Source organism: Triticum dicoccoides, chromosome 1A (genome assembly GCF_002162155.2).
Source record: "Triticum dicoccoides isolate Atlit2015 ecotype Zavitan chromosome 1A, WEW_v2.0, whole genome shotgun sequence".
Classification (NCBI taxonomy): Eukaryota; Viridiplantae; Streptophyta; class Magnoliopsida; order Poales; family Poaceae; genus Triticum; species Triticum dicoccoides.
In genome coordinates this window covers 558808112-558822234 of record NC_041380.1, presented here as the reverse complement: position 1 = coordinate 558822234, position 14123 = coordinate 558808112, and positions in this window count along the sequence as shown.

Genomic DNA, 14123 nt, shown 5'->3' with positions numbered 1-14123 from the left:
ACATCATGTCATCTTGCTTAATGCGTTACTCTGTTCTTATGAACTTAATACTCTAGATGCATGCTGGATAGCGGTCGATGTGTGGAGTAATAGTAGTAGATGCAGAATCGTTTCGATCTACTTGACACGGACGTGATGCCTATATTCATGATCATTGCCTTAGATATCTTCATAACTATGCACTTTTCTATCAATTGCTTGACAATAATTTGTTCACCCACTGTAATACATGCTATCTTGAGAGAAGCCACTAGTGAAACCTGTGCCCCCCCGTCTCTTTCTTATTATATTGCATCTCTTTTATTTACATCGCATCTCGTTTACTATTTTGCAATCTTTACTTTCCAATCTATACAACAAAAATACCAAAAATATTTATCTTACTATCCTTATTAGATCTCACTTTTGCGAGTGACCGTGAAGGGATTGAGAACCCCTTTATTGCGTTGGTTGCAAGGTTCTTGATTGTTTGTGCAGGTACTAGGTGACTTGTGCATTGTCTCCTACTGGATTGATACCTTGGTTCTCAAAACTAAGGGAAATACTTACGCTACTTTGCTGCATCACCCTTTTCTCTTCAAGGGAAAACCAACGCATGCTCAAGAGATAGCAAGAAGGATTTCTGGCGCCATTGCTGGGAAGATCTACGCCAATTCAAGACATACCAAGTACCCATCATAAACTCTTCTCCCTCGCATTACATTATTTGCCATTCGCCTCTCATTTTCCCCTCCCCCACTTCTAAAATGATTTTCAAAAAGATTCGCCTTTTCTTCACCTCTCTTTCGTTCGCCTTTTTTGTTTGCCCTTATGTCTTACCTAGATTGTTTGCTCGTTTTCTTGGTATAATTGTGTGTTTATTGCAAATCGGAACCAAAACTTATGGATCCTCATCCACTTGCTAATATTTTTAAGAGATCCAATTATGTCGAACCAATTGCTAGTGAGTTGAGTGCACTAGATTATCTTTATTAAGTTTTGCTTGAAATTCGTGAATCTAAAAATTGTGATGAAGTGCTTTATGAAGTGATTCACGATAGATCTTTGAATAAAAAGCATGATTGCAATGATGTTATTATAAATTCTATTAATATCAATTGTGCTAATTGATACGTCTCCAACGTATCTATAATTTTTGATTGCTCCATGCTATATTATCTACTGTTTTGGACATTATTGGGCTTTATTATCCACTTTTATATTATTTTCGGAACTAACCTATTAACCGGAGGCCCAGCCCAGAATTGCTGTTTTTTGCCTGTTTTATAGTTTCGGAGAAAAGGAATATCAAACGGAGTCCAAACGGAATGAAACCTTCAGGAACGTGATTTTTAGGAAGATTATGATCCGGGAGACTTGGACCCTACGTCAAGAAAAGAAACAGGAGGCCACGAGGTAGGGGGGAGCGCCTACCCCCCTAGGCGCACCCTCCACCCTCGTGGGCCCCCTGTTGCTCCACCGACGTACTCCTTCCTCCTATATATACCTACGTACCCCCAAACAATCAGATACGGAGCCAAAACCCTAATTCCACCGCCGCAACTTTCTGTATCCACGAGATCCCATCTTGGGGCCTGTTCCAGAGCTCCGCCGGAGGGGGCATCGATCACGGAGGGCTTCTACATCAACACCATAGCCTCTCCGATGAAGTGTGAGTAGTTTACCTCAGACCTACGGGTCCATAGTTAGTAGCTTGATGGCTTCTTCTCTCTTTTTGGATCTCAATACAATGCCCCCCCCCCTCTCTTGTGGAGAACTATTCGATGTAATCTTCTTTTTGCGGTGTGTTTGTTGAGACCAATGAATTGTGGGTTTATGATCAAGTCTACCTAAGAATAGTATTTGAATCTTCTCTGAATTCTTTTATGTATGATTGGTTATCTTTGCAAGTCTCTTCGAATTATCAGTTTGGTTTGGCCTACTAGATTGATCTTTCTTGCAATGGGAGAAGTGCTTAGCTTTGGGTTCAATCTTGCGGTGTCCTTTCCCAGTGACAGTGGGGGCAGCAAGGCACATATTGTATTGTTGCCATCGAGGATAACAAGATGGGGTTTTCTTCATATTGCATGAGTCTATCCCTCTACATCATGTCATCTTGCTTAAGGTGTTACTCTGTTTTTAACTTAATACTCTAGATGCATGCTGGATAGTGGTCGATGAGTGGAGTAATAGTAGTAGATGCAGGCAGGAGTCAGTCTACTTGTCTCGGACGTGATGCCTATATACATGATCATACCTAGATATTCTCATAACTATGCTCAATTCTGTCAATTGCTCAACAGTAATTTGTTCACCCACCGTAGAATACTTATGCTCTTGAGAGAAGCCACTAGTGAAACCTATGGCCCCCGGGTCTATCTTTATCATATTGATCTCCTACTACTTAGTTATTTCCTTTGCTATTTACTTTGCCTTTATTTTACTTCATCTTTATCATAAAAATACCAAAAATATTATCTTATCATATCTATCAGATCTCACTCTCGTAAGTGGCCTTATAGGGATTGACAACCCCTATTTGCATTGGTTGCGAGGATTTATTTGTTTTGTGCAGGTACAAGGGACTCGCGTGTAGCCTCGTATTGGACTGATACCTTGGTTCTCAAAAACTGAGGGAAATACTTACGCTTCTTTGCTGCATCATCCCTTCCTCTTCGGGGAAAACCAACGCAGTGCTCAAGAGGTAGCACTAATAATATGCAAAACCCTAATCTTGGGGATGTTAATTTTGCTATGTCTACTACTTGTTGCAATGATCATGATTGGGGTGATTTTTCTTATGATCTTGAATATTTATTTAAGCCCCATGATGAATATGAGATTGATAATAGTGTTTGAAATAATATTGAAAGTGGGTTTGGAAGACTGTAAACTTTAAATCCCACATATTTGGAGAATGTTCAATCTTATGAATTTTTTGATAAAAGTTGGTTTGGAGAGGTCATGACTTTAGTTAATGTTAATCCCACTATTTTGGAAGAGTGTCAACTTTGCACGCATGTGGATCATGTTGAGAATATTTTATGTGATAGTTTTATTGTTGAATTTGATTATGATCCTACATGTAATTATTATGAGAGAGGAAAATATGGTTGTAGAAATTTTCATGTTACTAAATTACCTCTCATTATGTTGAGATTGCTATTGTTTCTTTCTTCTTCCTTGCATATGCTAGTTTATGCTTGCCATGATAATTTGTTTGCAATGAGTCTCTCAAAGACATGACCATTTCCATTGATGAGTGCAAAGAAAGAATGGCTAGGATGCGTGCTAAGAAAGATGCCTTTATAAGAGCGTGTTCTTCTAGTTCCTATGAAAATAATGATGAAGATCTAAAAGTAATTGATGTGTCCCCTATTAAATCTTTGTTTTGCAATATGAATCTTGATAATGATGGGACTGAATATGATCCACCTTTACCTAGAAGGCGTTCTAAGAATTCGGAATTTGTTGATCTTGATGCTAAATTTGATAAAAGTTGGATTGAAGAAATTAAAAGCCTAGATGTTGCTAGACCCACTATTATGGATTTCAAGGAATTTAACTATGAAAATTGCTCTTTGATTGATTGTATTTCCTTGTTTCAATCCGTGCTAAATTCTCCTCATGCTTATAGTCAAAATAAAGCGTTTACTAAACATATCATTGATGCCTTCATGAAATCTTATGAAAAAAACTTGAATTAGAAGTTTCTATCCCTAGAAAACTTTATGATGAATGGGAACCAACTATTAAAATTAAAATTAAAGATCATGAATGTTATGCTTTATGTGATTTGGGTGCTCGTGTTTCCACATTCCAAAGACATTGTGTGATTTGTTAGGTTTCCGTGATTTTAATGATTGCTCTCTAAACTTGCACCTTGGGATTCCACTATTAAAAAACCTATGGGAAGAATTAATGATGTTCTTATTGTTGCAAATAGGAATTATGTGCCCATAGATTTTATTGTTCTTGACATAGATTGCAATCCTTCATGTCCTATTATTCTTGGTAGACCTTTCCTTAGAACGATTGGTGCAATTATTGATATGAAGGAAGGAAATATTAGATTCCAATTTCCATTAAGGAAAGGCATGGAACACTTTCCTAGAAAGAAAATTAAATTACCATATGAATTATTATGAGAGCCACTTATGGATTGCCTGTTGGAGATATGCCCTAGAGGCAATCATGTATGATGATATTTCCTATGTGTTTGTGAATAAAGATAGTCCTTGGACATTATCAAATATGTGTATCAGCAAGTACATGACTTCTTTGTGGGACTATGCATTGTATGATGACTATTCTAAAAGGTCCCTAGTCGAAAGGGCTATGTGGACACGCAGCCAACTAGACTAGCATATGACACGGTCGATGGCTTGGTCTCACTAGCCATGGAGCATTGGATGCTAACCGGATAATATGGACTTGGAAGGATCTGGTCGGATTCGACGTAGTCGGATCCGAGTCGAGATAAGGTCCAAGTCGGACAGACCCAACTATGAGACACAGTGATATGTCATCTGTGAGTCCCTAGTACAACATATGTTCTATGTCCTAAGACCTGAGCTGACGCATGTACTCGGGATGGTGATAGACTTGGTTTGGGCCGACCAAATGCTACTCCGTAACTGGGTAGTTATAAAGGTAGGTTTCGGGTTTGTCCAGAACCATGCTGCGAGACGTGGTCGAGCAAGATGGGATTTGCCCCTCCGATCAGGAGAGATATACTCTGGGCCCCTCGTGTGATCCGACCAGGATAAGCATGGCCATGCGACAAGGATTATGAGATAATCCGGTTTGTGGTCGGCATCACTGGAACGAGAAAGAGGTCAGGCTAGCACAAGGATGACAGACTCTCCTTGAGCTCGCCAACATATATCGTGTGGCAAAAGGAATGGAAGTGTGATGTACAGGTTCGCTAACCAGCTTCATAGTCTGCTTGGTGTTCGGCATGCCTTGCTAGAGGCCGCTACCAACCGTGCAGTTCAGAGGTGATCCGAACTGCGACCAAGCTGACTTGAACCTAAGGGGTCCCGCACTTAAGGGAAGGAACCTACGCGGTCGGATCCGAGGACACTGGTCGGATGTGATCCGAACTGTATTCAGATTGTGGCCGAGTAGACTTATGGGCTTTAGGGTCCGTGCGAGGCCCAAGTGTTGAGCCCGCGAAGGACGCCTATATATATATAGTGGAGGTGTCGCACACTGACGCGGTTGATCGCTTCGGCACTATCACTAGGGTTTGCATGTGTTGCGAATAGACACCTCCACTCGCCGCCGGTTGTGTGATCGGACCTAGCAGTCCACCGCACGACGTTCCTCCTACACGCGCGGATACCGTTAGAGGCGGTGCACTTGCGCCACTCCGACGAACCTGTACGTGGGAACCGACCACTGGTTGTACGAGGGAGATCGAACAAGGAGGAGACGATCCACGCGGACGCGCTGCCCCAACTCTTCTTCCGCTGCACGGCACTACGCTTCTAGTGGTAACAAACTGTGATCCATCTCCCATAGCATGTTCTTGGTTGTTCTGCGTGTAGGAAATTTTAATTTGCAGTCGATGCACCCTACCGTAGATCCCAACAGTGGTATCAGAGCCTCTACTATAGGATTTGGATTCAGATCGTATGCATATTAGATATGTGGAGGCAATAGATGAGATCTGTTGTCATTGATAAGATTGGCTGTGTGCACGGTTGATGAGACCAACTGCACATGGGGATCGATGTGGCTATGTTTTCTGTTGATTGGGATCGATGAGGTCGTGACACGATCTACCCCTACCGGTCGGTTATTCGCCATCGAGGTTAACAGTGAAACGTAAATCCGAATCGGATTCGCGATGATCGATGAGATCGGTCAGATCAGAGAATTCGGCGTGATCGAAGTTCAGATGTGATCTGTAATTTCGTACACGATCACTCAAACCGGTAGAATGCGATTCTATGCATAACTTTATTTTGTAGGGTTTGATGTGAACAGTATGGCTCATGTGTATGTGATGCATGTGTGTAAATTATACATGGCCTGTGTGTCATGTTTGGCAGCCGGCAGGAGCCAAAGTGATGTCATTATATTGTATAACGACCTGCGTGTCGACTTGTGACTCTATGTAAAATTCATTACTTGTTGTAGTAGTTGGATAATAGAGATCAGGTTGGTGGCTTGGCGTCCCGGCGTAACAAACAAGATGGAGTTCCTAGATGGTCATCGGAGTCGGAGCCAACCTGGAAGAACATCCATGAAAGAGCCATACTATTTCACAATATGTATTTATTTGTGATTGTTATGCTCCCTTATTTTCTATGCATGTTAGAATGGTAGAAAGATCCCTCATGAATATCAAGCAAATTGCCATCCCCGATGTTGCACCTTCGCACGTCAAGTACGTCTAGTAGTGGGGTCATAAAATTGGGGTGCTGCTAGGTGTCCTTGAACTGAAGGGTTCGTGTCGGACACGGACATGCACTGCATTAGGTTGACTTGACAAGGCTATCAAAACGGTTTTGGGCCTTGTGGCAAAAGAGGTTGGGAGCCAGGGTATGAGATACCTACCCGACCGACAAGAGTCGTATAGAGATACGATTAGCAAGGAGTTGCTTATCGGATATGCATGTTGTCTAGCAGTGATGCTAAATCTCACTAGTCACATGTGCTAGTCGGATTCTAAATCACTGAGAGTTTGCGGAGGGATGCTGACTTCAGTTGGAGTATTTCTGTTTAAGGCTAGAATTACTCTACATAAACACATTGCTTAGTGATTGCATATTTTCTGTTGTAGATCAATGGCACCTCCTGCTCAACCCAACTTTGCATTGAAATCAATTCTGGAAAAGGATAAACTAAATGGAACAAACTTTACTACCTGGTATAGAACTTTTAGAATTGTTCTCAAGCATGATAAAAAGGAACATGTTCTAGAGGATCCTCTTCCAGAGGAACCTGCCAATAATGCTAGTACCACAACCAAGAATGCCTACCAGAAACTCGTTGATGAATCAAACGAGATCAGCTACCTCATGCTGGCTTGTATGGAGAATGATTTGAAGCAGCATTTCAAAGACGTTGGGGATTTCGATATGATCGAGAGTCTCAAGAGCATGTTTCAGGTGCAGGCTAGGACCGAAAGGTTCAATGTCTGTCGATCCTTGATGGATTGTAAGCTGAAGGAAGGTGATCCACTGAGCTCGCATGTTATCAAGATGATCAGATATGTGCAAGCTTTGGATCGGTTGGGCTTCCCGCTCTTGGATGAGCTGGCTACTGATGCAGTTCTGGGTTCTCTTCCGCCCAGCTATGGGACGTTCATCTCGAACTATCATATGCATGGCATGGATAAGAAGCTCACTGAATTGCATGGGATGCTCAAAGTGACAGAGCAGGATATTAAGAAAGGCACGCATCAAGTGTTGATGGTGCAGAAATCGGCTAAGTTCAAGAAGAGTTGGTGTAAGAAGAAGGCTAAGGCAAAGGGCACGGAGATGGTAACCTCCGCCGCTGCGCCGAAGTCTGGACCGGACTCAAAGACCATTTGCTATCATTGCAAGGAAACTGGTCACTGGAAGAGGAACTGTAGCAAGTGGCTTGCAGAGCATGGCAAGAAGGCCGGGAATGCTGCTTCAGGCAAAGGTACACTTGTTGCATATGTTATAGACATTTACCTTGCTGACATACCTAGTAGCTCTTGGGTATTTGATACCGGGTCGGTTGTTCATATTTGCAACTCAATGCAGGGGCTGGTAAGAACTAGGCGTGTGGCACAAGGGGAGATTGACATCAGGGTCGGCAACAAAGCAAGAGTTGCTGCGTTGGAGGTCAGCACGATGCAGCTCCAGCTTCCTTCTGGATTTATTTTGGAATTGAACAATTGTTATTACATTCCTGCACTTAGTCGGAACATTATTTCTGCCGCATGCTTGATGAGTCAGGGTTATGAATTCAATTTAAAGGACAATGGTTGTTCGATTTATTTGAATGGTATGTTCCACGGCTATGCACCCATTCTTGATGGGTTATTTATATTGAATCTAGAATAGGAACCGGTCTATAACGTGAATATCAAGAGGCATAAGCCCAATGAGATAAATCCGACATACTTCTGGCATTGCCGGCTTGGGCACATTAGTCTAAAACGCATGAAGAAGCTCCATGCTGATGGACTCCTAACTTCGACCGACTTTGGGTTGTTCGAGACATGCGAATCATGCTTGCTCGGCAAGATGACTAAGTCTCCTTTCTCAAAGAGTTGCGAGAGGGCATCCGAGCTGTTGGAACTGATACACAGTGATGTGTGTGGACCAATGAGCACAACTGCCAGAGGTGGCTATCAGTACTTCGTGACTTCTACCGACGACTTGAGTAGATATGGATATATCTATTTGATGAGGCACAAGTCAGAGACTTTTGAAAAGTTCAAAGAGTTTCAAAACGAGGTGGAGAATCAGCTCGGCAAGACTATAAAACTTCTACGATCTGATCATGGAGGTGAGTACATGAGCCAGGAGTTTGATGATCATCTGAAAAGCAAAGGTATAGTACCTCAGCTCACAACTCCGGGTACGCCATAGAGAAATGGTGTATCAGAATGGAGGAATCGCACCTTGTTGGACATGGTTCGATCTATGATGAGCAAGTCAGATTTACCCTTGTCATTCTGGGGATACGCTCTAGAAACTGCAGCTTTAACACTTAACAGGGTACCATCAAAATCCGTAGACAAGACACCACATGAGATGTGGACCGGGAAGAGTCCCAGTTTGTCTTTTCTAAAGATTTGGGGTTGTGAAGCATTTGTCAAGAAACTTATGTCAGACAAGCTTACACCCAAGTCGGATAAATGCATATTCGTGGGATATCCGAGGGAAACCTTGGGATATAACTTCTACAACCGGGAAGAGAACAAAGTGTTTGTTGCTCGGAATGGGGTTTTCCTTGAGAAAGAGTTTCTCAGTCGGGAGGCCAGTGGGAGGACGGTCCGACTCAAAGAAATTCGAGGACCACTCAGGGACGGCTCGGCTGGTGATGAGATCATACCGGAGTCAGTCAGGGAACCCGTAGTGGAAGCGGCACCGGAACCACGGAGGTCGGAAAGATTGCGCAGAGTGCGTGATGTATTGTTGCTAGAAAGCGATGACCCGGCCACATGTAAGTGCATCTAGTGCCACCCCTAGTTGGTTTTCGAGTATTGACGACAAACCTGGTTGAGGGACTAATGTGTTTGTGAGAATTATAGGATAACACAGGTAGTAGTCCCTCAATGATTTGATTTTCCTACCGGAGATGACCCCTAAAAATGTATGAAGACATTGAAGACAAAGGTGGTATGTGAAGATATTCACATTGAATACTATGAAAAGAGAAGACATTGAGTGAAGACTATGGAGCGCGAAGACTTAGTAGTTTCGTCGTTTCCTTTTCTTCTTTGTTGAGTCATAGGAACCACCGTACTATTAAGTGGGATCCCAATGAACAAAGTCAGAGTGACTGAAGTGATGCTTAACCAAAATCCTATGTCTTCGAGCGAAGAAAATGAGAGCAAATCTTATCCAGAGCTGGATGAGTCAGCTTTACTTGTAGCCCAAGTAAAGTTGCCGCGTGTGTTTGAAATCTGACCGTTGGAACACGTGTCAATTCCTTAGTGACCCAGGGTCATTTCTGACAAATCAGGTCGGGTTGCCTAGTGGCTATAAATAGCCCACCCGCTACACCATAAATTGGTTGGCTGCTCAGAGTTAGTGCACGGCTTTTGTCGTTTGAGAGCAGCCCACCTCGAAGCCTTTGAGCGAGAAATCCTTGCGAGGACAAAGCCCTAAACACCTAGAGCCAAAGAGTGTTAGGCATCACTGAAGTCTTCCTGTCTGTGTGATCTGAAGACTTGTTAAACTTGAGGACTGTGAATCCTCCAGCCGGTTAGGCAACACGTTCTGAGCATCCAAGAGTCATTGTGGATCGCCGGTGAATGAAGTCTGTGAAGGTTTGGAAGTCTCCCTTGAAGACTTACCAGAGTGATTGGGCGAGGACTGGGTGTCCTTAGCTCAAGGGGAATAAGGTGAAGACACGGTCTTCTGAGTTAAATCTCAGCCTCCCTAACCAGACATATAGTTGTCACAGCAACTGGAACTGGTCCAACAAATCCTTGTCTTCAACGAGAAACTAGTTCTATCCTTCCCATCTCTTTATTCACAGTTGGACCTTGTGAAGTCATTGCCTATTTGCATTATCTATTTGTCTTCATTGTGTGACTGCTTGTTCTAATTGGCTTCATACTGTCTTCCATCCTGATCCATACTGCCTAGCTGCTATTAGTCCTTGTTCTTTCACTTCATTGAATACTTGACTATGGCTTGCCTAGTGTAGTCTACCTTCCGCTGCATGTTAATAGGTTCATTTCTATCGATGGTCTTCGAAACTTCCATGTTTTGAAGACTTTCATAAAAATCGCCTATTCACCCCCCTCTAGTCGATCACTAGCACTTTCAATTGGTATCAGAGCAAGGTACTCCCTTGTTCTATGTGATTCGGTTTAACCACCTGGAGTTTTAGCTATGTCGACTGCAGGGATAATCAAAGTCTCCGCTGCGTGCCCCGTCTTCGATGGAACTGAATATCCCTACTGGAAGAATAAGATGCGCATGCATCTTGAAGCCATTGATGTCGACCTCTGGTATGTCATCAAGAATGGCGTCCCTAAGGATGGTGAAGGTGTCACCGCTGCTGATGTCAAGAAGTTCGTTCAACTGGACTCCACTGCCAAGAACATCATCTGTGGTCATCTGACCAAAGGGCGGTATGGTCGTGTGAGTGCTCTGGAAACATCTAAGCTAGTCTAGGACTGGCTCTCCAAGGTCAACGAAGGCGTCTCAACCCAGAGAGATCAAAGGATCAGTGTCCTTCGCAACCTATTCAACCGCTTCAAGAGAAACGACAATGAGAATGTTCAGCTCACGTTTGATTGCCTTACTGACATCACAAATGAGCTCCAAGCTCTCGGCGCTACTGAGATCACCAAGCATGAAATCGTCAATACACTCCTGAGTTCACTTGACAGCTCGTTTGGCACCCTAGCCCTAATGATTCAAGAACGCCCTGACTTCAAGAGACTCGATCCGTCTGACATACTTGAAAGGCTCAACACACATGAGTTTTAGATTTTTGAGAAAAGAGATATCTACGGTCCCAACTATGGCCGAACTCGTGCCTTGAAGGCAAAAGCTATTTCCTCATCTGAAGAAGAATCTGACTGTAGTTCTGATGATCCTGAAGACATTGGAAGAGAGCTTGCTATGCTTGTGAAGAAGTTCTAAAAATTCACTAGGAAGAAACGCTTCATAAAGTCTTCACGATCCAGCTCAAGGAATGATGAAGCTTCTGCTCATGACTACAAGAAGAGAACATGCTACAAGTGCAAGAAACCTGGTCATAACTACAAGAAAGCTTCTGAGTGTCCGCAGTGGGACAATGAGAACAAGAAGAAGAAGAGCAAGGAATATGATTCTGATGACAACAAGAAGAAGAAATACTCAAAGTCTTCTTCCAAGTCTTCCTCAAAGTCTTCATCACACAAAGAGAGCTCATCTGGCAAGGCTCGTGCGTTTGTTGGCAAGGAAATGGATTCAGAGGAGGAGTCTACTTCTGAGGAGGCAGAGGTGGAGTCTGAGGAGGAGTCTGATTGTGGCGTTTCAAGTCTGGCTACAGCCTACGTTGCCAAGTCCATCTTCAACACTGAAGACAATGACTTCGTCACCGACGCCGATGCTAATGACAAGGACAACTCCGCTCCCACCTATTGCTTCATGGCACGCGGTGCCAAGGTAAACTCACGCAATACTCACTATCAAACATCCAGTGAAGATGACTCTGATTGTAATTCCAAACCCAGCTACAAAACACTTGCTAAAATTGCAACTGAACAACAGAAAGCTATGGAACATATTCAAAAACTGTTAGACAAAAGCGATGACCTATTGGATGCTGAAATGACTCGATCTCAGTCCTTAATTGAAGACATAAAAAATCTTCATGTTAAGTATGAGGAACTTGAAAGTCGTCATGAAACGCTCTCAACAACTCATGAAAAGCTTTCCTATGATTATCTTCAAAGGAAGCAAGAACTTGAGAAATTGAGAGCGGCTCATGAAGATCTTCAAAAGGAAAACGAGTCACTTCGCAGCGAACAGATCAGTGCCGCTCAGGAAGGATTTGAACCACCATGCCTTAAATGCCTTGAGCGTGATAACACTACTTCTGTTGCTGGATGTTCTACTGCTGCTACTGTTGCTATATCTTCAACTATTGATGTGGTAACTAACCCCTCTGCTGAGGATGCCACTGCTATTGCTGATGAAAATTCTAGGTTGAAGACATTGCTTGAAACAGGGATGTACAAAAGTCTCAAAGGGCATCAGACACTATGTGATGTCCTCAAAAGGCATATTATGAACCGAAACCCTAGGAAAGAGGGTGTTGGGTTCGAAAGGAAAATGAATGCTGATGGCTCTTACTAGAAGCCTGAGCAGTACCCCAAAACCACATGGGTTGCTGCAAAGGTACCTTCAGTGGATCCATCTACCCTATCTGGCTTCACTTGTGCTAATCCTATTGTCATTGATGAATCCTTTGATGCAAACTATAAACTATTTAAGAATCAGAATGGTGAAGTGTTTGCCAGGTATATTGGTACTAACTGCAGGAATGGGCCACTTACGAAGAAAGTCTGGGTGCCCAAAAGGTGTCTGGAAAATCTTCCAGTGAATGTCGTCATGACATCACAAGGGAAGAAGACAAACCCCAGACCACAGGCTTCACATGGTCCAAAGGCTTCATATAGACAGAGGACTCACCTGAGTTACACTAACACAAATGTTTTGCAGGAAAACTATACTCAGGCCTATGAATATGAGCGTGTTTCATCAAACCGCCATGTTCATAAGACCCAGAACTACTCTGCTTATTCTTATGAGTACTATTCTCCACCTGCAAGACTATTTTCTAGGGCTCCAAAGCCAAAGTTCTCAGATGCTGCACTTAGACTCATTGCTTCGAAGCCACCCTTGAAGATGTGGGTGGCTAAGAAAGCTTAACTCTCTTTTGCAGGGAAAGGTCTCCAGCCGAAAATCAAATGCGTCTGAAGCTATTGCCGGGGAACTAAAACATCTTGTAGGGCGCAAGATCAAATGCCCAAATGGTCTTATTATGTATTTTGTTCCTGAGTCGCTTGCTATTTGTCCTATCAGTCCTAACCTCGATCTAAGCTTTCATAATCCACTTGCTCGTCAAATGTTTATGCTTCACAATACTCTTCGTGAAGCCTATCCCCCTAACTGCACTGTAGGGTATGACACCAGCTGCTTCAGAATGGATTATTGATAGTGGATGTACTAATCACATGACTGGCGAACGAAGTCTTCTCATGGACTCAACCTTACGTCCATCTGGCAAAAGTCACATCACATTTGCTGATACTAGCAAAAGCAAGGTATTGGGTCTAGGTAGAGTTGCAATCTCAAAGGATCAGCACATGGATAAAGTGATGCTTGTTGAATCCCTTGGTTTCAACTTAATGTCTGTCTCAATGCTTTGCGATTTGAACATGATTGTGATATTTGGAAAATATTGTTGCCTTGTTCTAATGGAATCTGACAAGTCTCTAGTCTTTGAAGGGTATCGGAAAGATGATTTGTACATGGTAGATTTCTCAGCAGGACCACGGCTTGTCGTATGTCTTCTTGCAAAAGCTTCAGAGTGCTGGCTCTGGCATCGAAGGCTAGGGCATGCTGGCATGAGGAACTTGCATACTCTTGCAAAGAAGAAGCAGGTCATTGGCATCGAGGCGTCAAGTTCAAGAAGTATCACTTATGCTGTGCCTGCGAAGCTGGAAAGAAGACTAGGGCCAAGCATCCCTCGAAGACAATCATGACAATGACTCAACCCTTCGAACTGCCACACATGGACCTCTTCGGCCCTACTCACTACTCTACTCTTACTACTACTACTTGTCTCTATGGCTTCGTCATCGTTGATGATTATTCAAGATATACATGGGTGCATATAATCCTCAACAAGACTGAAGTGCAGGATGTCTTCAGACGCTTCGCCAATCGAGCCATGAACAACTATGGCGTCAAAATCAAGCA